The sequence below is a fragment of the Ambystoma mexicanum genome, chromosome 12 (assembly GCF_040938575.1).
Source record: "Ambystoma mexicanum isolate Mex_15411 chromosome 12, UKY_AmexF1_1, whole genome shotgun sequence".
In the NCBI taxonomy this organism is placed as follows: domain Eukaryota; kingdom Metazoa; phylum Chordata; class Amphibia; order Caudata; family Ambystomatidae; genus Ambystoma; species Ambystoma mexicanum.
The window spans coordinates 425,224,730-425,250,030 of record NC_090936.1 but is presented as its reverse complement, the minus strand read 5'-3'; the positions used below and the strand labels follow the sequence as shown (position 1 = coordinate 425,250,030).

The following is a 25,301-nucleotide window of genomic DNA, read 5'->3' as shown; positions in this document are numbered from 1 at the left end:
TCTAGGGCAAACCTTTAATACAGCATGGCAACTATATACATGATGTCTTCCTATATGTTTGTCATATGATTCACACAAGAATATCTTAACTGTTTCTGGGACCTGGGGCACAGACAGACTTGCCCCCCCCCCCGGAAACCCATGTCCTACTCCACCCACCTCGAAACCCATGTCACCCACTCCCCCAAAATCCATGCCCCCTCTCAATCTGAAAAATGAAGGGATAACATACCTCGAGTCAAATTCAACAGGTACTCATTTAAGATTTAAATGGATTATCTAGTTGTTAATACAATATAAACATTACACATCTCTGTGACCTATTTCCCCAAAAGAATGCTATATTAAATATATTTTCATTTTGGTTTTTTTTCGAATAATATAATAATTTTGAAAGAAAAAGGAAAATGATTTGAAGCAAGCATCTATTCAACAAAATGAAAACTAACAGTTCAACCTGAAATTTGTTTTCTGTATGGATGTGTCGAAGTACAAGCGCTTGGAAAAACAGTACATGACAAGGCAGCAAAAAAATGAAAAAGCATGAAAGAAACATCAAAATACACACTTTGCATTTCAGCTCATGCCCACACAGCAAACGAATTCAAGTAATCCTTGAAAGAATGAGATGACAGTGAGGATGTGCGTTCTACTGCCCAAGGCTGACGTGCAAGCAACACTACCAAGATTAAACTATATGTTTGATTTTAGAATCGCCTATTGCAAAATCATTAATTATGTTAGAAGGCGCGCAGCACATCGCAGGTTGACAGCAATTTGTGTTTTAAGGCCATCCATGTTAAGCGCTGATCTGGTGCTGCAGTTCAGCACATAAACCCAGACCGCTGTCTGTGTGGCACTGTGCACTTGTGACCTCACTGCTGCACAGTGAGAGAGGAGTGCCTGGCCTTGGTTGGAGTGCTCTCTCCGACCTAGCTTGTCCTTCACGGTGGTGGCACATCCTGATGGATTTCAAGCTTTCTAGGGATGTCTGATAGTGGTACTCTATTATGAAGTTCTGCTATCAGGGTCTCTACTTCATCCTAGGCGTAATGTCTACTGGCAGTCGGCATCCCCATTAGAGACCATTTCTATTTCATGCAGACGATGGCGTCTCTGCTCAACTCTCTCTCTTCTTGTTCATTTATAAATCTTGTTACAAATCAATAATTGTCCATATAAAACAACTTGATTGATTGGAAGTAATATATTTTCTTTATCGTTTTGAACGTCTATTAGCTTGTCAGGGTTTGTTCTCCATGAGAACACACAAACCCACTGCCCAGCTCGCGCCGCCAAACCCAAACGTAACTGCAGGTATGAGTCCTGAAGGTTAGCAACATCCAGTCTGCTGAACTCTGGGGACAGGTCAATGTATTTTCTGGGGGAAGTGGTGAGACCAAGTGCGCACATGGAAGGACCCGGCATATAGTGTGTTTGACAATACGTTTTATATGGAATATATTTACAATATGATCCAACCAACGTTGGTAGTCATTTATCGACCCCGGAAGGATGAAAGACTGAGTTGACCTTACTGGGATTCGAGCCTGCGACCTACACATCACACGCAGCTCACAAGCATATGTCTTACTACTTGCATAGTTTGGGATGAGGCAAGTTGGTTGTCTGGTGCCCCAGTGTGGAAGTGTGGGGGCTGTGAACAGGAAGTTGGCCAAGGTGGAAGTACTAGAGGGCCGAGGATCAGAATGGAGTGAGAGGGCAGGGAAGAGCTGGGAAAGGGTGGATAGTGTTTATCCTGACGCAACTCACAACTCCGCTTACTGCTCTGTCATGAGTCATGACAGCACCTTCCTCAGTGGCGTGGGTTTGGATGAAGTGCAGTAGGTTACTGGCTTCTGCGGACACAAAGATTTTGAGACTTACCTGAAAGAAAAAGTATTAGTTCTGGTTTCACCTCGATGAGAAAACAGTGCCGTTCTGTGTGGATGTCTGTAATTTGGGTATCTTTTGCTCACAGCCTATCGGAATACAATGCTGGTTTTATTAATTCAAGAGGAGGTTGGGAACGAAGGGAATGCATTTCAGTGGCAATACGAGAAGGACAAACCACGTGTCCAGTTACAAATGGTTTCCACTGGATCCAAGTGCTTTCATCTGGATTCTGGGCAAAAACCTAACAGACGTAGTGTCAAGTCCAGTTGACTTCAATGGTGGTTTGGAAGTGACTGTTGGCCTATGGGTGGACATTCACACATGCCAGTGTCCTAATCCAGTGTGACCCCAACTGGATGCAGTGGAAACCATTTTTAACTCATCGCTGGAAATCTCTCATTGTGAATACGTCCCGTTGGCAGACCGTGTGCTCTTATGCAGAAAGCCGCAGCTAGTAAACCCCAAGAGCGTGATTTACAAAAGTATATTACACTGTGAAAACCCCATTGAAAAACAAACTGTAAATCAGGCCATTACTAAACTGTTGCCTGTGGTTCTGCTGCACCGGTGCAGTTTGCATGCTTGCTCTGCAAGGGGGCATGCACATGCTGTCATCGCATGTTTCTTCTGTCAGCTTATTTTTTTCCTGACGTCTGCTCTTCCCCCTGACTGGCATTTCTTAATGTAATGTGAACGTGTCTCGCGCCTTTGTTTCTGAAAGTTACAGCGCTGGGCGCTTCTCTAAGACTAGCACTCACATGTGCAGAAGATGTTTATATTCCTAACAGATGAGGCCGGTTTACTGGCGGCGCCAGGTTCCAGTTAAGGACTTTCATTTAATAACCTAATGAATTCTGGGAGCTGTAGTGCTGCTTAACTTCTTTTATACCAGTTAGTCGAAAGTACGAGCTTACAGATTTTTGCAAATGTGAAACCTGGCGCAGGGGCGTAATGTTGGGGTAACCTGACAAATCAAAGTTCATAGATTGCAGGCAAGTTTTATCTGTAGATTGTGTTGGGCTCAGGTGAGGGGCTGGCAGCGCAGGGTATCAGGTGATGCTATAAATTAGCCACAAATCAAACACTGCTCTGGCACGTGATGTCACACTGTCTCTGTGCATGTGCGCCAACCACCAACCAATAGTTAATGATGAACAACACACACACATCCCAGTCCCTCTCCAAAGTGAAGGACAGGTGGGGGACCCCCTCCAAGCATCCCAGGATGGGGGTCCGGGGCACAAGCCCATTTGCCCTCCCAGAAAGACGTCACTGTATTGACACTTAGGGAAACCCCCCGTCTTTCGCAGCAACTGGTATGACCTGCCGTGCAAGGCACTGCGGCTAGGCACACACTAGAATATAACTATGGTGCTTTGTCTCTGGGCGAACAGGGCTAGCCCCCAAAATATGTGTGAATGTCCTTGAGAAGAGCTGTATCTAGGCTGGTCAATGAGGGCCTGTCACTTCCGCAATGATGTGACAAGCCCCTGCCATGATTGGATCAGACATGAGCGCGGATCTCATTAACTGCTCGTCAATATCCGCACTGATGAGGGCCAGGGGTAGGGGCTGGAGGGGCGCGGGAGGCAGTGGAGGGGGCGCTTCTCTGCGGAGGGGGCTTGAAGCGGTTCTGTGGCTGAAGACCTTCCACGAGAGTCCAGCCCCGCAGTGACCCCCGCAGAGCTGGGATTACTTTGCTCCTCGGAGGAATCGAGAGAGGGTAAGTGACTCGGTAAGAAGTCTTAAAGGGACAGGCGAGGGATGGTGAGGAGGGAGGTGTTAGGGGCGAGATGAGGGAGGAGGCGTTTAAGACTGACATTATTTCAATGCGGTGTATAACTCTCCAGCGCAGTTTAGACCACGGGCAGCACTTCCCTGCTCTTAGTTCTGAAAGCTATCTGCAGGAGCTATATTGGTAATGTATGGCGAGCTTGGTAATAGTGTTCAAAGATGTTATTCAAATGTATGCGTTTTATCAGCTGCTGGTGATACCTAGAAAGCACTACCACGTTGAAAAGATGCAGTGCCGAATGAAAGCGGTGTGAATAGATGGTGGGGAATCTTGTGCTGGATTATGGCTTGAGGGAACGCCTGGTACCCTTCCAGGAAATTCCTGGGATTGGCTGGTCTTTGAGAACTGTCCACTTTTCCCAATGGCCGCATCCCCTGCAAGATGCCAGTGAGATGTTGCTGGGCCGCGAATGGTCCCGGGGACTAGGAGGATTCAGGGTTAATATCCCGTTGATACCATGTGACTCGGGGAAGGTAGTCCCAAAACTAATCTACAGAATAGAAACGATGCGCAGTTGGGTTTAGGACACACTGAACCAACTTGAGAGTTTCGTCTGGAGGAGAGCGCTGGGCATTTCGAATGCTACTCCTTCCTCGACTATTCGTTTTTTTGAGCCAGGCCTCTCATCACTGAAAGTTATTGCTACAGGGAAGTATTTGGCTTTTTTTGTTGTAAGATCCTAACTTCTCCTCCAAATTACGTTGTATGTAGAGTTTAACAGGATGGTTCTCCCGCGCTTTGCAATCGCGATGAATAGACTTGTTGATTTGTGTAACAATGTTCTGAAGGATATATCCGATTGACTTATTGAATTACCCAAATAAGGTAAAGTGCTCTTTGTACAAATGGGGTTGGTGCAACATAGTGGATACATTTGGTGAATCTCCATCAATCTACCAACTGGCTCACGAGCATAAACGCATGGGAGTACTAGCGCCTCATTTTTGGCGCTTTCCTTCCCCGAATGCCAGATTGCTCTTTACCAGATGTCGATGGAACCTAGTACAGACTAATGAGATGCAGGCCTTGTAAAACATGAATGAACTGGAAACATTAAAGTGACTGAATATCTGTCTGGGTACAGTTACCCAGACGACTGGAAGGACCTTTGTGGATTTCCACTCTTACTTCTTTGTTTATTATGTAGGTTTGTTATATTCTCTTTTTTGAAACATCGATACTGCGATTCGGAGTGGTCCAAAAAGATAAAGAAAAGGCCTGTGAATTTAGCGTTTTCAATGCATTTCAGTCTCTTTGACCATCTTCAGGGACAATTTCTAGACAAAACGGATATTTACAATCAGTGGTGCGAACATTTTACAAAAATGATGATGTTGTTTTATACTTCAAACAGTCTTATGCACTCATTCACAGTTATGTACTCATATTTACCAGGCTTCTTTTTCCTATCTTGGCAAATACTTTATCACTATTCCCTCTAATCTGGAGGCCTTGGGTGTAGCTGTAATATGTTGGGTTTTGCGCTTAGTGTTATACCCCCAGATTCATACATTGTACACAAAATGATGTATACTCCATACCTTGGTAGCTTCTTGACTGAGTTGGCCAAGGTTCCTGTTCTGCTGTCCTCTGTGTAAAGGTATCACTGATTAGGCAGGTTCTTACTAATTATCTGATTCCTGTTAGCAGTACTTCATGCATAGCATTAGTACTAGTGAAGAGTCTAGGCTTCCCTCCTTTACTCCTGGTCAGAGCTTCTAGCAGGGCATCAGGTTCACTGGAAAGCCTTTACCTGTGTGTTCTGCTGCTATTTATTCATAAAATGGCGCAGGCGTGAAAAAATAAGAACCTGCCTAATCAGTGACACCTTTACACAACCTAGATAACTGTGAATGAGTGCATAACACTGTTTGAAGTATAAAACAACAACATCACTTTTGTAAAATGTTCACAACACTGATTGTAAATATCTGCTTTGTCTACAAATTGTCCCTGAAGTTGGTCAAAGAGACCGAAATGCATTGGACACTAATTTCACAGGCCTTTTCTTCATCTTTTTTGGAATAAAATATTCTACAGATTTTTTACCCACTCCCAATCGCAGTATCATTGTTTCAAAAAATAGAATACAATAAACCTAAATAATAAACAAAGAACTAAGAGTGGAAATCCACAAAGGTCCTTCCAGTCATTGGGGCACTATACCCAGAGACATATTCAGTCAATTTCACGTATCACTCCATTGTGCAAATGGAGTGTCATCTGGCGACAGGACCAAATCATTAAAATAGCATTGTATACACTTGAAAGAAAAATGGTGAGAACACAGTGGTGCCCGCTCAACCCCACCTGGAAATCCTGGAAACATTAAAGCACATTGTTATTTTATGTCGCCACCTCTCTGATACTCGTGCCTGCTATTTGGGATCCTTTGTTAATAAATTGGCAACGTTTGACCCCGAGAGTCTCTGTAAGAATGTTTTGGGTGGTGGCTCTATTTTGCTTCTTTTAGCTGTCTTGGGATTTTTCCAACGTTTGAAGCTGGATCTAAAGTAATATGCGTTGTGTAGACAGCTGTCATTTTAGACATTAATATGTCGCAATATGGGATTTTTATTTCATGAGTGGATTGTTATTGTTTTAATTGAAAGTTACATTGTGTACTTTTTTTTATATATCTGTGTACTTTGTTAAGGTAAAACTTTGTTTTAGACATTCTGCTTGTCCATGTACCAAAGGGATCTGTGCCTCTAAAGGTTAGGTAGCGTTGGGGCAGCGACACGTGTCTATCCCTTCATTTTGTCTAGCAACATAGCTGTGTAATACCTTCAAATGTTCCTCCTTTTTGGCAAATAGCACATTATTATGGAAAAAACAAATGATCAAGTCCCAGGTGTGAGAGTGGGCATTTGCAGAGATAGACAAAAAGATAGATAGACAGACATAGATAGATTGATAGATGGATAGATAGATGGATGGATAGATAGATAGATAGATAGATAGATAGATAGATAGATAGATAGATAGATAGATAGATATTAATAGCTGAATCTAGATGGATGCATAACATTTTATTATTTTATAAGAATGCAGACAGTATTGCAGAAACGTTGCACCAGTGCATGGGCAATTAACACTAGGACAAAACATGCATTCTTTCACTGCCTTTTTGCAGCTTGGCGGGGATTGCACTAGTGCTAGTCCTTTGCTCTGGTGCAAAATATGCATTAAAAGAATATCTTTTTATTGCACTAGGGCAATGTGTGTGCTTCTACTAATTACAATTGCACTGATGCAAAGTGTCTGTATTCTGGGCCCTGGTTTCTTATGCCACAAAACACACTCCGCACTGAGGTGTGAAGTGGTAGGAACGGCCAACAATGAATGTTGTCTGATCAACATTGAATACTGAAGCATTGCGTTGCATAGGGAGTCCTCACTAGCAGCAAAGATGAGAGTCCCCAGAAACCCATGATCATGTTACTACCAGGCAGTCAGGCCTCCCCGCCTTATAAGTGTCCCAGGTCTTAACAAAGGTCAAGAAAATCCAGGAGGCTTGTCTCTGGAGTACAACTGTGAACAGCATCGGAATCCGCATCTCCTTGAGAGCAGTCCTGCTCCAGGGACCGGACAACAGCTGCACCTGCATGCATCAAGACCAAGCACCTGCTGCACTTGCAACATTTGGACCATCAACACCTGTAAGTGTCTAGGCCAGACTCCAGCTACTGCTGTGGGCATTTGGGTCAGGCGGCAGCTGCACCTGCATGCATCAAGACCAAGCACCTGCTGCACTTGCAACATTTGGACAATCAACACCTGTAAGTGTCTAGGCCAGACTCCAGCTACTGCTGTGGGCATTTGGGTCAGGCGGCAGCTGCACCTGCAAGAATCTAGGCCATACACCAGCTGCACCTGCAGGCATGTCTACAAGACAGCAGCTGCTTCTTTTAGCATCTGGTTCAGACAGCAGGCACATGTGCTGGCACCTGAAACAGATACTAGCTGTGCCCGTTATTACCTGGATTATATGCCAGCTGTAAATTTAAGCATTCAGGCCAGGCACACATTGCACCTGTAGGCATTTGAGCTAGACAGCAGGGTACCTTTTAGCATCAGGACCAGACACCATGTTCACCTGTTGGCATAAGCAACAGGTGCCAGCTACGCCTGTTGGCACCTGGAGCAGATGGAAGCTGCAACTCTTAGAATCCAGATCAGACACAAGCCGCACCCATTGCCATCTGGATCAAATACAGTCTGCCACTACACCGTTTGGAAGGTACCACAAGATCAAGTCACCAGCTGCACCTCTAAGGAGATGGACCAGACACCAACAGCTCTTATTACCATGTGGCACCAGTAGTTTGTCATTTATATAGCACCTTTATCCCATGAATAGGGCCCCAACACGCTACCAATGTATGGGGAAAATGATCAGAGAGATTAGAATGCATATGTGCATTGGCCGAGATAGGGAGTTGGGTAAGCTGGCTGTGTCCCAGTAAGCTATTTATGATGGTCGGGCATGTGGATGGGTGCTGAGAGGTGGTCAGGAGAGTGTGCGAGTGCAATAGACTTGTTATCCGTCCAGCAAGACTGCATTTTCTGTCATAGGTTGGAGCTGCATATGTCAATTCCAGCCAAATTAACTATATATTAACTATTTGTGCAATGCTATAATGACGAGTGAGGCAATAGCGTAACAAAACATTTGGGGGCCCCCCTGTGAGCCATACTGAGGGGGTCACCCCACCCCCAACTAGGCAACAAATCATGGGCCGCGTCACACTCTGGGCCGGCCTAGATTACCAAGCTTGCGCAATACACACAAACGTTCTGCTGCAGGGGTACGCCGCACACTGCTCTAGGAGAAAGATATAAATATGTGTTTTAATGCATTATACAGCACACTTTCTGAGAAAAATTGGCTAAAAGGGCAGAGCGTTTGCAATTGTTTTGTAGGGTAACACCAATACAAAATCCAATACATGCAAGTAACAGTGCATAGGAACATTAATGCTTTAATTAATATAATGCTTTGCTATTAAAAATGCCATGCCACAATGCAAACATGTCCAACTGGCTACACAATGTAGACCAGTCTAGACATGTAATAACATATTACAGTAAAACATGCCAGGCCACATTTAGACATACCTAGAATGGTTGCACCAAAATGCCAGTCGAAGCAATAACACTTATCATGGTTATTTTATCACAGATGCCCAGAAAAAAATATAAAGCTGCAGTAAGAAATGGCTAGAGTAGCAGCACCCAAATGCCAGTCTAGCTAGGTAATAACACTTAGCAGGACTACTTTATCAGAGATGCCCAGTTAAAAAAAAAGTCAAGCCAAATTGAGAAATGACTCGCTGGCTGCACCAAAATGCCTCTCTAGCCACTAATACCACATGCCATGCCTGCTTAGCCTCGATCTGGGTGCCCATTACGATTGATCACACAATCCCCATCCCACACCCCCACACACCCTCTCTCCCTCCCACCCTCTGCCCCAACCCCCAAAAACAGCTTTGTGGCTCAGAATTACCTCCACACCCCTTTTCCTTGTCCCAGTGCTTGCGTATGAGGCTCCTTCCCTCATAGGTAAGAACTGTGATGAGGAAGAGTGGGACTAGGAGCAATGAAGTTTACAGGTAAATAAGCCAGGCATTACCTCCATGTTCCTTTACCTCAAAGTGCCCCATGGCAAGTACTTGGACAAGGAAGAAAAGGGCTATGAGTAATGAAGATTGCCAATAGGTAACCAGGGGATTAAACACAAGTAGTGGCACAACACCATTGAGCTGATGGGGCTTCAGCACCCCCTTATTATCCTAGAAATTTTGGGCTATGTTGACTCGACCTGGCTGACCTACAGAGCCGTTACCGGACAGAACAGGACACAGATGTTAAACAGGAACCTGGGTTTCGCTGTTAACAAATGCTCTGCAATTACTAACGTAAAGCATTTCACTGTTAGTACCTGCATTCAAATGAATAATTATTTAGGCAATTTAAATCTTGATGTAGGTATAGTACTTGCATGTCAGGGAAGTGTTTGGAAGGGTAGAAAGGGGACAGGAGCACCAGCTTATTATCATAGCAGTCCATAAGTGGGTGTTTTAAGCCTTAAAGGAGAGAGTTAACTGCTTGTAACAGTGAAGCTGCACTAGAATAGTCTCATTAGAAAGTATAAAGAAGTTAGATGTTCCCACACAAATAAGTTTATCCCTCCCCCACTGCTCGTGAAGTTAGCACCTCTCCCAACAGCTGAAGGGTTAGCCGCCCATAAATGTAGGTTTTGTTGCACCCCTGAACACAAGCACAAGTACCATTCACCATGCACACACAAACCCAGCCACCCATACATTTAAGTGTGTACCCTTTCACCATACAGGCACACCCAGGCGGCCACCCATACATTTAAGTGTGCACCCTTTCACCATACAGGTACACCCAGGCAGCCAACCATACATTTATGCACCCTTTCACCATACACTCACAAAGGCATCCACCTTTACATTTAAGTGTGTACACTTTCGTCATTCAGGCACACCCAGGTAGCAGCCCAGACATTTAAGTGTGCACCTTTTCACCATACACTCACACACACACACGTAATGGGGTTGGGGGAGCCCTATTATTTCAAAAAGAAATTGTTTCTTTTTGAATTCACTGCGACTTCATAAAAAAATTATTTCTGATAAGGACTATTTCTTAGAGCTCCCCCCACCCCTTGACATGGAGGCCTCCAGCCTAGAGGCTTCCATGTCATGGGGTGGTTGAGCCCTCAGACTTCAAAAATAAATAGTTTCTTTTTGTAGTTACTCTGCCTTCATGAAGGAATGATTTCCGTTATGTTGTAACAGAAATAATTTCTTTATGAAGGCAGAGTGACTACAAAAAGAAAACAAACATGTTTAATATTCTTTTTTTAAAGTCCACAGGTTTCTGTTGTAGCTCTCCTGCCGGTGCGCGGCGCAAGAGGCACAGAACATGCGTCACATCAGTTTCAGGTCGGGCCCCGAACCGCCTGCCTTCCTGCAGGGTGGGCCCTTTATTGTGCCTTACGACACCGCGCATGTGGGACATCAGGCGGATGTAACATTCCTCCTTTTTTCCCAACAAACAAACTGAACACAAACCTATAACAGTAATCAAGAAACATCTGAAAACTCCCCTGTGCAAATCTATTCCCGCACAGGTGCATTCTCTCTGCCTTTTCTCTCACCATTCATAGTCTCTTAGTCTCTCTGGGGACTTCGGGGCTGCCCTTTGGTTGTACCTACTGGGCCTCTGCTGGGGCGTTGTCTTTGGTTTATCTCACCCCTCTGGCTCACCTCCATTTTCTGGATACGCCTCCTCATCTTGTTCTTGCGGGTCCCCTGGCACACCTCTCTGTGTTGCATCTCTTTCGCATCTGTGGCTCTGGGTTCAAGTTCTTTCTTGTTTGCTCATTCATCGGCTTGATAAAATATGGACTTTTTCTCTGTGGGAAAATGAATGGGAGTAGGCCAAAAACAGCTTTTATTTTTGCTTTCATAATAACTTTTACATTTTTTAATGAATCTTTCCCTTAATTTCCAGTCTGAGGAAGCCTGTGACAAACCTTTTGTTTCACAAATTTTACCCAAGTCCGTCATGCAAGTGAAAAATTATTGGCAATAGAATTTCCGGATTTCCTATGGCTCATGTTACACACCTTAAGTATACTATGGCGCACGGCGCACTATAATATGTATATATATACTGGGGGGGGGGCTCTGCCTTTGGCGCCCAACATCCAGTTGTACTCAGCATCTTTGTCGCTTTTAGGGATACTCCACCAAGGGCTCGCTTCGTTCGCACCCCTGGTTTGGGGAATTGGAAAGTTGGATAGCATACCAGCAGAGTTGGAGAAATGTGGGACGGAATGACAGAAGACCCATATCTTTAGGGCATAAAACGACCCACTTCAAAGGGTTACTGTACCGTCACTTATCATTTACACAATTTCATCAGCTAATGTCAGTAAAAAAACTTCAAACACCTTAGGAATTGGAGATTTGGACAGAATGCCATCAAAGTTGGATGCATGTGGTACGGAATGCCACCAGACTCATACTAAATGTCACACAAAATCGTCATTTATACACAACTTCATCAGTGAATGAAATCCAGTGAATGGGCTTCAAATACCTTAGGAATTGCAGTTTGGACAGCATACCATTAAAGTGGGCTAAATGTGCATCGGAATGTCACCAGACCCAAGTCAGTAGGATATACAATGTCCCCATTTTAAAGCGTTACAAAAAAAATAAAAAAGTTACACAAAATCGTCACTTATACACCACTTCTTTAGTGAAAAAACCTCAAACACCTTAGGAATTGCAGATTGGGACAGCATACAATTAAAGCGGGTAAATGTGGAACGGAATGAGAACAGAATCATGACTGTAGGATATACAGTGACCCCAAATTCAAGTGTTACAAAGATTGTTACAAAGATTGTTACAGGAAATCATCACTTATGATTTTACATTATAGGGTTGTTATTACACAGTGGCTGTGTAGTTATGGTTAAGTTGCTGTTTCCATAGGAAGAGCACTTTTTGGGCGGCTTATAAATCCGCTCCCCCGGACGAATCCTCACTAAACTTTGCAAAAAATGTATATGGCCCACCCTGAATTTTTTTGCCAAGTTTGGTGAGGTTTGGTCCAGGGGGGGAAAAGTTATAGGGGGGTCACAAAACGTCTTTTTTCCCCATAGACTGAATGGGGAAAAACTTTGTGCACGCCTACAGCCCAAACCGCTGGACGGATTTTTACCAAATGTGCGGCCAGAACAGCGGCTTGGTCCCGAAAGCGTGCTTTTGTAAATTTGGTGAAAATCCGTCCAGTAGTTTTCTTTAAACGATCAAAAAAGTAGGTCTGAAAAATGTAGTGATATCTATGTCCGCTCCGTGGACACACTTCCTTGTTCGCTCCGCGGACAGGTCATCGATTGGGTAATCGGCTTGCGTTAAATCTGCGGACATGTGACGCGTTCCCTCATTGGATGGTGAAGAGCGTGAAGTGCGTCAGGTTGTTCCGATGCGCCCGCCATCTTTCTACCGTGTTTTGGTGTCCATGGACATCGCCGCAAAAACATATAACAATACACCACATTGCACTTGTTAACCTTATCAAATACTGTTTCGAAAGGTGAGGGTTGATGAGGATGGGATGGGATGTGGCAGCAAGAAGCAAAAAACTGGTGTTTTTTTGTCACGAAAGTCATACGGTACCTTTGGAGGTGTTCCTTATTATAATGTGCGTACAGTACAGGCAAAGGACTAATGTGTCTGTGTTACAATGTATTTAAAATAATATTTAAGTGAGACTGGCGCCCCCTAGAGTGTGGCATCTGAGCAGCCACCTGGAAATAGCGGCACTGCACGTCTACGCGACTACAAGTTCTCATGAATGCCTTGAGCCATGTTGTTGTAAAGTGAGAATGTATTTAGATTCTGAGTGAAGGTCACAAGCTTTGATTTTTTGGTTGCGAGCTAAGGAAGCCCACGCATAGGACAGAAACTATAAGGGTCAATTGATTTTTGACCTTGAGGGAAAGGGAATATTTTGTGAGAAATGCAGTGAGAGGAGTTTTGTAAGACTGACCATTTGATAAGGTTATGCATTACAACAGTGTGTAAGGAACATGTAGAATCAGTTCAGAAAGAATCTTTGATGCAAACGCTTTGAGCATCATGGTCTGAGTTACGGAAAGGGAATGGAAACAGTGAATATCGTGTAAGTTTGCTTTTGACGTCTGTACACCGGAACGAGCATTAACTTAATATTAGCTGACCATTTATTTTGGCATTGTAACTCACATGCTATCTTTCTGTGTAGTTGTTTTTTTATGTAGCAATGGGGAGTGCAGAATGTAGGTGTATGTAGACTATCACTACATTCACCCAGGTTGAACGCTAATATTTCTTTAAAATGTCATGTATGCCCATATCCAATTGTGCATCAGTTTCCACATTCTTTTTGTCTTTTTGAGATTGTTTGATGTGTCTGCTAATCGTTAGATTAAAGTCTATGCCGAATTAAGAAATCAATACATATATTGTGATAAAGTTTGGGTATTGATACTTATTTTCTGTTATGTTTTCAAAATAGCTACATGCTGCCTTACTGCGATTGCCATGGATTCCAGATGCCAACTGATGGATTATTTAATCGTCAGGTGCACCTCATCGTCAAGGGGTGGCTCACTGTGACTGTTTTGTGGGATGATCGCGCAGGCCCAATGTGCCCGTACGCTGCACTAGCGATTAGGGGTAACATAACATCTTTTATGGTGCTCTAGGCCCAAGTTGATGCACACGCGCTGGAATTTACTGTGCAACCCAAGCGGTTGCTTTATGAAAAGCTAACAATTTGTGTATGCAAAAAGAACAACGTGGGCATCATGATTAAGATTTTCGACCACTAGCGAAGAAACAAATTTGCAATTTGATTGAATATGGGAATAGTCGGATGTTCTCGGACAGTTAATTGTGAAATAAAAGTAATTTACAAATTGTACAGTGTTATTCATTTCTTTTAAAGACCGCTTTAATATGTAAAATGTTGACAAGATATGTTGTTAGTCGATGTGTTTTGCCTTTCGGGTTCTACGTCACATAGGTGATTATGGGCGCATTTGCCTCCGCTGAAGAGGAACGTCACCGAGAAAGGTGTTCAATATAACTAGGGTTGGTTATGTGAGAGTTAGGGGTGGAGCATATCATTTAGGGACATCACAGCAGTTTACCTTAGGCAGATGCAGCAATGGATGAGAATAGCACAAGATGGAAGCACTCTGCTGCCAGATTGCGTATGTTTCCAAAAGAGGACACATGAGGTAAAATGATTTGGAAATGTTTGCGATAGATCAACCTACGTATAAAAATACATGATCCAACCCTCACGGAAAATTTATATTTTCTTAACATTGCACTTGAGAAACTTATGCAATAATTTTTGGGGAGGTCAGGGGTGATGGTGATGGCTGGAATATTTCTGCCTTGCTTTCGAATGATTTTTACAAAATTTGTTGACATTTTGTGCACAGAGTATATGACAGTTGTATGTGCATTCATTTTACAGTTTTGAAAAACTAACACTTGGGTGTTAGTTTCCACCAAATTTGCGAACGGCTCATTGGCAAGGATCGACAAGCATGGTTTTGCAAAGGTGGAAGTGTTTTCTTATTTGACAACAAAAAAATAGCGTTACAGCTTTGGTGAATGAGCTGCAGCCATGGGCAGAGGCGACATTGTCTGGGTCATATAATAAGGTAATGATCTGGACAATTTGGCTACTGGTCATGAACATGAGGGACAAAAAATGGGGTTAAAGTGGCCATGTCCTCCTGGGACTGGCTTTGTGGTAAAGTTATTCGAAATTGGTGTAGATTTGAAAAGGAAGAAAAATGTGCTTGTGGTAATATGGTCATTGAGCTTTCTTTTTGCCTTCTGTAGGCTGCCATGGAAAGCGAAGAGGGGCCCTGTATGGAACCGCACCTTCCCTTTCCATGGTGGCCATCTTGGTAAAGGATTTTCCTTCCTGCACTGGGACGCCGCAGGTGTCAGAAGAAAAATCTTTTTTTATCACCCCTGGTTCCCGCTTTGGGAACCTAAGGTGCTAATGGCCTTCATTCATTTAAAGGAACGTTATGGTTAAGTTGCGCTACTAAAAACCTATGAAATTCAGAAAAAAAGCTTTGTTAAAGGGTCATTATGGTTAAGTTGCACGAATAAAAACCTATGAAATTCAATAAAAAAACATTTGTGATGTCATCTTTGATGTCCTGGGTGTTAGTCTTAGCAGTGCACGGTGGTGGCGCGAGTTATGGTTGCTTAGCTTACCATAACTGGTGAATTTCAGGGGTTTTTCGATTTTACTTGGAACCATTACATCCTTTTAACAATTTTTTTTTATTGAATTACACGGCCACGGTAGTGGGCGTGTAGTTATGGTTAAGTTGCTGTTTCCATAGGAAGAGCAATTATTGGGCGGCCTATAACTCCGCTCCCCCTGGACGAATCCTCATCAAACATTGCAAAAGAAGTATATGGGCCACTCTGAATATTTTTGCCAAGTTTGGTGAGGGGGGGAAAAGTTATAGGTGAGGTGCCAAAATGTCTTTTTTTCCTATAGCCATAATGGGAAAAAACTTTGCTCATGCCTACAGCGCAAACCGCTGGACGGATTTACACCAAATTGGTCCTGAAAGCATGCTTTTGTTAATTTTGGGATGGAATATGGCTGCAAGAAGCACAAAAATGTGTTAACTAAACAACATCCGAACGCGAAGAAAGCACGTAGCGGTGTAGACCACGCTCACGCAGTAAAGAGCATGCGAAGAACTACTTCACCCGCTCTTGACATATAACGCGCCAGTCAAAATGCGCACACACTTTCTTTTTTAAACTCGCATGTGTGCCTCATCCGAACACGGACACGCGTTGAAGAAAACGTGCAGAAATGATGACCGCGCAAAGGAGTTAACAGAAAACACGTAGCAGTGAAAACCGCACACACGCGCTGTAGAAAACACGTACCTGCAAAGACTGCACACATGCGATGTACATTACACGCAGCTGCGAAGACCATACACATGTGCTGTAGATAACACGTAGCTGCGAAGACCACGCACATGCGCTGGCTCTGTAGATAACATGTAGCTGAGAAGAGCACGCACACACGTTGTACAAAACACGTAGCTACAAATACCACGCACACGCGTTTCCGAGCGTCTTAGCCGAATACGCACACGTGCTGTAGATAACACATACCTGAGAAGACCACGCCCATGCGTTGAACAAAACCGCGCACAGGAGTTAACGGAAAACATGTACCAGTGAAGAACATGCACACGCACTGTAGAAAACACGTAGCTGCAAAGACCACGCACACGCACTGGCACTGTAGATAACACATAGCTGCAAAGACCACGCACAAGCACTGTTCATAACACGTAGCTTCGAAGACCACGCACATGCACTGTACATAACACGTAGCTGAGAAGACCACGCACACGCGTTGAAAAAAAACACACAGAAAAGACATGAATCCAAGCTCACATGCGCCTCATCTGAACATGCACACGCCCTTAGAAAACACGTAGCTGCGAAGACCGCGCACACGTGCTGTGAAGTGAAGAGGGGCCCTGTATGGAACCCTGCCTTCCCTTTCCACGGTGGCCATCTTGTTAAAGGATTTTCCTTCCTACACCAGGACGCCGCAGGTGTACCGGTGTGGGAAGAAAAATCTTTTTTTTAGCACCCCGGGTTCCCGCTTTGGGAACCTAGGGTGGTAATGGTCTTCATCCATTTAAAAGGACGCATGGTTACGTTGCACTAAAAAAAAACTATGAAATTCTGTAAAAAAACTTTGTTAAAGAGACATTATGGTTAAGTTGCACTACTAAAAACCTATGCAATTCAGTAAAAAAAACTTTGTTTTGGGGACGTTATGGTTACAAGTAAAATTGAAAAACCCCTGAAATTCACCAGTTATGGTAAGCTAAGCAACCATAACTCACGCCACCACCGTGCACTGCTAAGACTAACACCCAGGACATCAAAGCAATTTTTTTTAACTAAATATATATATATATATATATATATATATATATATATATATATATATATATATATATATATATATATTTATGAGGATATTAAAAGTCGACTAGGAGTTCTGTGACTGAAAAGGCCCTTTATAAGGTACTAGAGCCCTGAGACAACTTCCAGCATGCTTTTTTTTATGCATGACAGGGGAATTATATTCCTTATAGTAATCAGGCCATCATCTGTTTTTACACTTTGTATCTGGCTCACGCTAACGTAAACAATTTTCCATTTGTTAATATACACAATCCACATAGAACCTGCACTATTTGAAATAAAACACCAATATCTAGCTCGTAATGTGCTCCAAACAAATTGTAGAGTTTAATATAAAGCACTTTGAAGGACAGCTTGGCAGTTTACAATAATTGGTACCATGCAGTCAGATACCTGCTGCCCTGTGCAAAACTCCAGCAGTGAGCTAAATGGGCGAGGGACCACAAATGACCACACGTCAACTAATGACTAAATTATCAGAGAAAGTTAGCTGAGTTCAAAGGGAATCTGCAAAGCTAGTGATGATTTTAATTAATGTTTTATGGCAGCTGGAATTCTGATAAGGCAGCTGCCTCCCACAGCGTGTGCCGGCTTTGTCAGCAGGCATTGTGACACCACAGCTAGATGGTACAATGTTATTTCAGTCTTATTACAGGTCAGTAGTGATGGCGGAAACTGAACAAGAATACAGAAATAGGTATACAGTTTTAGACAGATTATTATTATTATTATTTTTACAGCGCTCACACAGCCTGCGGGCATCGAGGCGCTGTTACAGGATTTGTTTGTTTTTTAGTTGCGTAATTGTCTTTTTTTTGTCTTAGTTGCGTATTTATAACGCGCTTAAATACCCAGAGGTTTCTAAGCGCGGACTTGGGGATCAAACCTGTGTTGCTTCGTGTCGTCTTGCTTCCAAGGCGAACGATGCCGCTGAGCTATCCTCCCGGGACAGATGTTGCATGTTTCATTGCATAATGTGCAGCAGTGTTGCTAATCACGCAAAATTAGGATTTAATGTTAATGACTCCCACAAGGAGGTTAATGCTTCTGCTGTATTTTGCATATTGTCGTCCAGCAAACATTCAACATGCAACATGCATAAGATGGCATTAGCACCAATGTTGGCTTAATATGTTCCAAAGAAGCTACATGATTAAATAGGTCACTGTTCAATTAGGTTCGTAGAGTCCCTTAATAATCGGTTGACGCTATTTCCAAATGCCTTTTAAAACATGTTTTCTCTCAGTGACTATAAATAAGACCTTTTAGTCGGCAATGTTCTACTTCTTTTTTTTTTTTACAGAAACATCATTGAGTGCGGAATGACTAAGTCTTAGATACTGCTGAGGTGTGTTAATGTTTGTAGCATAGACATTATTCAGCTTCTTAACAGAAGAACCTCTCACAGCTCAATGCACAATCCATGCTGCGTCACCGGAAACAAAAAGGTTAACTGAATCACAAAGTTATACCAGTTTTTAAAACGTAAACATCAGACCAGTCAGTTAATTTCCCATTTAGAATTCTGCTTAACACACCCAAAAATGAAATCACTGAAGCTCTCTTCATATCATGTATGAACACCATGCTGTACCTCTCTTAAGTGATGGCCACAAGCAATTAACTTGATCCCACAGGCTCTTCAAATGTACTGCAATTCAAAGGGAAATGGACAGAGATTTTAAGTTGTCCAATGTCTGCTGTTCTCTAGTCTGTTTGTCACGGCTTTTTGGCTCACATTGACCTTCATTCTGGTGCTTAAAGGGATGCATTTAAAATTGGGATATACAATTACAAGACCTGTACATAGATATCTATTGGCATGAGCCAAAAATCCACAATTAGCACAACATAACGTCAGAGCACTTTTTTCTGTATGTTTTTGAACACTGAGAGTGTAGCTGAAGGAGTGTTGTAAGTTTAGTGAGAAAATCGAGCCATAGTTGACAACATTACTAGCATTACTGACCATCAGGAATGCTTTACTTAGGCAATATTTTTTTTTTTTTTTTTTTTTAAATGTTTTGTTTGACTTATCAAACTTTTCATTTTTTTTTTTTCCTTTTTCCTTATTCTTACCACTACATTTCATTCTACTTTTTGTTTTACGATTCTTTGTTGATTTCGTTCCAGAACTTGATTACTGTAATGATCAACCACTGGTTGTTTCCTTGGAGCAGCGTTGCCCATCGCTCTTCTGTTGTCATATGTTGGTTTGAGATTTTAAAGAAGTCTCTAAATAAGTCACGTTTACTTTTTAGCTCTGGGCACACCATGATTAGATGGAATAATGTTTCTTGCTCCATAGGATCTTTGCAGTATCGACAGATTGACGAAATACTATGTGTTCGGTCTATTAATGACAAGTATTCACGCGTAGGTAGGATGTTCAAACGAAAGCGCAGAAACAAGTCACAAATTTTCTCACTAGGGAATTGGATTAAATACGAAGGCATCTCGTTAATAGCTCTTACTTCCATGTCGGCATATAGGTGTCTTTTAAATTTTTTCTGATCTTCTATTGTTCTTATCCAGTCATTTTTCTGAATTTTTTGTTTAGCACATTGAGGTCTGTTTCTCAACATTTCCTCGGTAATTTCTTCTTGTTGCATTTTGTGTTTGATTTCGGTTGTCCACTTCGTTAAAGCTGTGACTTGGAATGCATGTTTTTTATCTTTCAGGATTTCCAGTGTAGGGATTTTTTCCTCCGAGATAATTTTTCTATATAGGTCCATTTGTTTCCACATTACAATGGATTGAATAGATTGAAGGGCAAGTTCATATCGAATTCTAGAGATTGGGAAGGATTTTGGTAGAGCAAGAGTTTTTCTCCAGAATATAGCTTCATATCTTGGCCATTTCAATAGATGTTGATTTATCAAAGCTTCGCTCGCATAAGTCAGAATTGGAATGACTTTCTGTTTATATAGTAGAGTTGTAGGTTTTACTGTATATGCACCATATTTGCAGTGAAAGAAACGACCTTGTCTTGACAACGATATTGCTTTTTCTTCGATATTTTCTTGCCATTCTTTTTCGTTCTTAGATGGGTTAATTATTACCCCTAAATATTTTATGGATTTGGTTGCCACGATGTTTTTTTGTTCCAGATAGAATTTTGGCGATCCTTGCTTCTTCGAGTTAACAGTTGTAAGTTTCATCATTCTGGTTTTGTCTGTGTTAATTTGTAAATCATTTTCCTTCATGAAAGTTTGCGTTTTGTTCAGTGTTATTTCTAAACCTTTCACCGTTTTGTCCATGATAATGATGTCATCAGCGAAAATTAGGGTTTGAACAGATTCGCTATTTATCTTCGGTGGGTTCGCCATAGTATGTTTAATTTTTTGTTCAAACTCGTGGGTGTAAAGATTGTAAAGGCAAGCGGCTAAGGGACAGCCCTGTTTAAGCCCATTCCATGTGAGAATTGGTGCTGTTGCCTTTCCGTCATTTGAAAGTCGGACTCTGATTGACGTATTCGAATATAGCTGTTGGATTGGATTCAGAATGGACGATGGGCAGCCCCAGGCGGCCAATTTGGACCAGAGAAGTTGTCGGTTGACTGAGTCGAAGGCCATTTTTAAATCTTTAAAGATTGCGTATACCTGGTGTACTTTTGTGAACGCTTCGTATTTTATCATATTCATCAACAGAAGATTAACGTTCGTACTTATTTTTGTCACAAAACCAGTCTGTCTTTTTGCTTGTTTACCATGGTGTATAGCCCATATAGTTAATTTTTATTCAAGGTAGCGTGCAAAAAGTTTACCCAACGGATCCAATAAGGCTATTGGTCTGTAATTGGCTGGGTTTTTTCTGTCTCCTGCCTTATAGATTGGTATCAACACGGCTACTGACCATGTACGAGGAATCTCTTTCGTCTTTTCTATCAGATGTAAGAGATGTGAGAAGAAATTGGCCCAGTGTTCTGGATTTGCTTTGAGGTTGCTGTTGGCCAGTCCATCTGGTCCAGGGGCCCTAGATGAATTCAGACTCCTCATAGTGTTGGTAATATCATCTATGTCCCATTTTAGGGTCCATGGGTCAGTATCTTCTTGCAGCACTGATGTTGGTTCGAATATCGGTTTCTTATATAGGTTTTGGAAATGTTTAACCCATATATGTGATTCCACTTCTTGAATCAAAGTTTGGTTTTTCGATGTTTTATTCATTAGAGACCACAACTGCCGCGTGTTTTTTCCATTTAGCGCTTTCAAAAGTTCTTCAGCATCATGTTGTTTCATTGTCATTTTATATGATTTCATTATTTTGGAGAATTTTTGTTTTTCCTTTTTTATATCAATTTGATGATCTCCTTTATTTTTCTTTATTTGTCGCAGTCGTTTGTAATGTTTCTTTTTTCTAAAAAGATTTGTAGATTGAAATAATGAGTATGCGGCTGTTTGACTCTTTGTTGATTTCTGATTGTGGATTGTTGGTACTTCTCTAAGATCCAGCCATAATTTAATTTAACTTGATCCTTCAGCGATGGCAATATAACCCAAAGGGTGGGGGGGGCATTAACGGTAGGGTAATACCCCCAGGGCCATAGTTAGAATCCCGAGCGAAGCAAGTGCTTTAACGAAGCCCTGGGGGCATTATCCTACTGGTAATACCTCCCTCCGAGGGTTATACCGCCATTAGTACCCTGGCACATCTCACTCGGGTACTAAGAGCAATTTTTCTCGAGTTGAGAAATGGCGCTGCAACCGTTTCTCGACTCGAGAAAAAAAAGCAAAAGAAAATGGCCACTCGGATCGGGGAGAACTACAGATAATCCCTTCTCCCTTTCCATGGTGGCCACTCGTGGGAAAAAAATCTGGTATTCTGCAGTGTCGGAGCCTTGTCGGACAGGTAAGGCCCGGGCGAGAGACAATGACCTTGCATTTAACAAGCTCATTGACCCTCGTCGGCAATAACAATAGGAACTGTGATTGTATAGTGCCCGATTTAGCAACTGCTGTTTCGTAGAACTCTAAAACAGGTGATACCGTTACCCAATATTATGGTATTGAGTATAACCACCTCGGAAGTAAAAGAGGCGGGTTGAGCCCTTTCGGAATCCAGAGTTGCAGGTGGAACACAGTGCTTAGGAGCACGCGCTTATCTCAGAAAGCTGTTTTAATATCCATGCCCAACAATTTCTATACAAGCAAATCACTGCATTCTGGCAGAAGAGAAAACATTTACTACTGCAAATTAAAGAGGACCTTTCTGTGGAGCGTAAAATGCACAATTTCAACTTTCGTAATAAGCGGTAAGGTTTGACGACGTGTTAACTCACTTTTAAAATAGCACAAAATCTAATTTTCCAAATGGTTTAATGAACTAAATGCAAATATTATGAGATGGTTAAATGCGTTAGATTTCGAGGTCCCTAAGACCTCTTTATCGGATGGTAGTCACAGTGCGAAACGAGTCACAAAAAGCAAGCACCACGTTTCCTTCCCTTGGGAAATGCAAAAAGAAAGACGGCATTCCCAGTCCAAACTGGATGAAGAGAGCTCGTATTGGAAGGCAAAAGGGCCTCATCCCCCAACTGACTTCCTGCGGCAAAGAAGCACATCCTTTACAAAACAAATATAACACAGCATGAAATTGTACAGTGCCCTGGTGAGACTCTGGGCCTGCAGCCTGGCTGTTGTTGACAACCATCTTCCAATGTGATCAATTATGCTTTCTGTGCTCGCTCTAGTAGATACTGTTTGATTGTTAACAATATCACAAATTGTGTAGCGTTTTCATCTTTCTTTTGGGAGCATATTGATCACATGCAATAACAAAAGTTAAAAGGCAGATTTGTATACTTGAATGCCAGAATGGTTCAAAAAATAGCTCAGTGTGTTAAGCACTTGTTGCAGAGATCTGTGTTCATATGTCAGGTCGCAGTCCCAAATCACGGTAAAAGCAGAGTTTGCCTTTTCTCTCTCTCGGTTTCATGATTTGAATATACACACTTTTGTGAAGGCAACATCTATAGTGCTACAAAACAACATACTTGCACCAGGAAGCTCTAGTTATAAAAGCTAACATAGCATCAATCTGGTGAAAGGCTAGAGATCAGTCACTCCAAACAATGGTTTGAACAAGTGGGCAGCCTCCCTTAATGAGTAGCATAATGTGTTAGTCGGGTGAGTTGATTAAGTAGCCAAATTCGAGACAGTGAAGCCAAACAGGCTCAATTCTGGAATATCATCCCTGGAGTGCAAACCTCGGTGTAGACTTCCATTGATAATGGAAAAAATAAAGCTACACTTGTTCTCCTTTTGCACAGCAGGTTTCTGTGTGTGGATTTGAAAATATATTGTCCTGTTGGTTTATCATGTGACATGTGTACTTTCCAAGTCAGGTCTACAAAACAGGTAATGATTTTTAGTTAATGCAAGAACTGGGAAACCATGTGATCAAGTCACGAAATTTCAAACTAGGCTCAAATTTACAATTTAACGAAAGTGTGTGATCCTGGGCAACACATCTCAGAGTGCCTAAGCCATGAACGTTTCCAGTCTCTAAATATTTCTAAATGGGCAGAGCCTAAAAGGTATTAAGTTCTGAGGGTACACTTTTCAAATGAATCCCCACTTTGGGAATTGACTGGCTCATACATAGTTATTATTTTTTTTTTTCAAACCGTTGTTTATTAGTTCGATCAACAAACATTTAAAACTTTTACACATTAATCATTTCTTCCTATGATACAATTAACATTTTCTGAATACAGTTTTTCTTTCTGCATAGCTGTACCATTAAATGCTATGTACAATTTAATATAAATTATATAAGACAATTCATAATTCAATCATTCATGCCCTGTTCGCCATATGGCCGTTGTTTTGACATCTTCCTATGTGCATTTTTTCAAGAGTAAAGGTGGTATGATACACTGTTAATGAAGCTTAAGTTAGACACTTACATTTTTTTTTTTTTTAAGCAGCTGCCGGCTAACATAATTATAGCCGAGCCTCTTTTTTGAGCACATGTCAGAAGGAAACATCACTTGCCAATCCCAATCATCTATGAATTAAAACATCAGACCGACAGCATTTGCTGACAAGAGACGGTATACAAGGAGTATTAGTTACAACAGCAGCTACTCAGCCCCTTGCATCTTGTTGAACATATTTTCAAGCTCATGATTAATGATTGTTAAGAGTCTACACAAAGATAATATGAAACTCGTTCTAGTTCCTCACATACAGGTTAGCCAAAGCCATTCCCTGGTTGCATCAGAGAGCACACACTCTGTTGCGATTGTTAATATACGTATAGCCTCAAAATATGGACAAAATATAACTAGATGTTTCAACGTTTCCTTAATAGAGGCATCTTTACAAAATCTACAACTCCACTCCCCATCTGCTTTCAGCAGAGGGTTCCAGCTTCCAATTCTTTCTAAAGTTAGAGATTGGTTCATTTTGAAACGATAATAAATTTCTCTGGCTTTATCACAGGGTAACTGGATTACATATGGTTTGTGAGGACGTCTTGGAGAGCAGAAAAGGGCTGCTTCCTTGTAACCTTTAAGTTCAGCTATTCCGTTTAATGTTTTACACCAGTCATGCTCAATAATACGCAATTTCACATGATTTGGTCTACATTCTAAGTCTGCTGGTTCAAGAGCAATTTCGTTCAAAAGATGGACCATTTGGAAGTAGTAGATCGTGATGGAGGATCGTTCAGGGGCGACCATTAGTTGACCTACATCTTTGTACAGACAATTATCTGGAGGATATAGGATTCTGGGAAAGTTAGAGACTAGGCGCCAGTTCCGACGTGCAGACAACGCAGTTAGACCTAGTTCTTGCCTTATTATCACATTAGGAGTGGATTGGGCCAACCGCAATGCTCCCTTCCATAAGCGCCCTTGTAATTGGTCAAGATAGCTGTTGATATTCACAAGACACATATCCAATGCGAAAAGGAGCACAGATTCCACTTTCAAGATGTAGAATTGCAGTAATGGCAACAGTGAGAATTTGCAGAACTTTACGTAAACCATCCTCATT

General features: G+C 42.0%; 1 protein-coding gene across 5 annotated transcripts in view; it reads left to right on the top strand.

The window, feature by feature from the left end:
• The first annotated feature begins 3,490 nt into the window (after positions 1-3,490).
• LOC138513604 (sodium- and chloride-dependent GABA transporter 1-like) overlaps positions 3,491-25,301 on the top strand; it is a 619,404-nt gene continuing 597,593 nt past the window's right edge. For 3 of the 5 annotated variants that reach the window (XM_069628585.1, XM_069628581.1, XM_069628582.1), the window contains exon 1: positions 3,491-3,619. The gene's annotated coding sequence lies outside the window, so the exon portion shown is untranslated. Of the gene's footprint in view, positions 3,620-3,733; positions 3,815-25,301 lie in introns of those variants that run through there. The other 2 variants (XM_069628583.1, XM_069628584.1) reach the window with 2 other exon arrangements.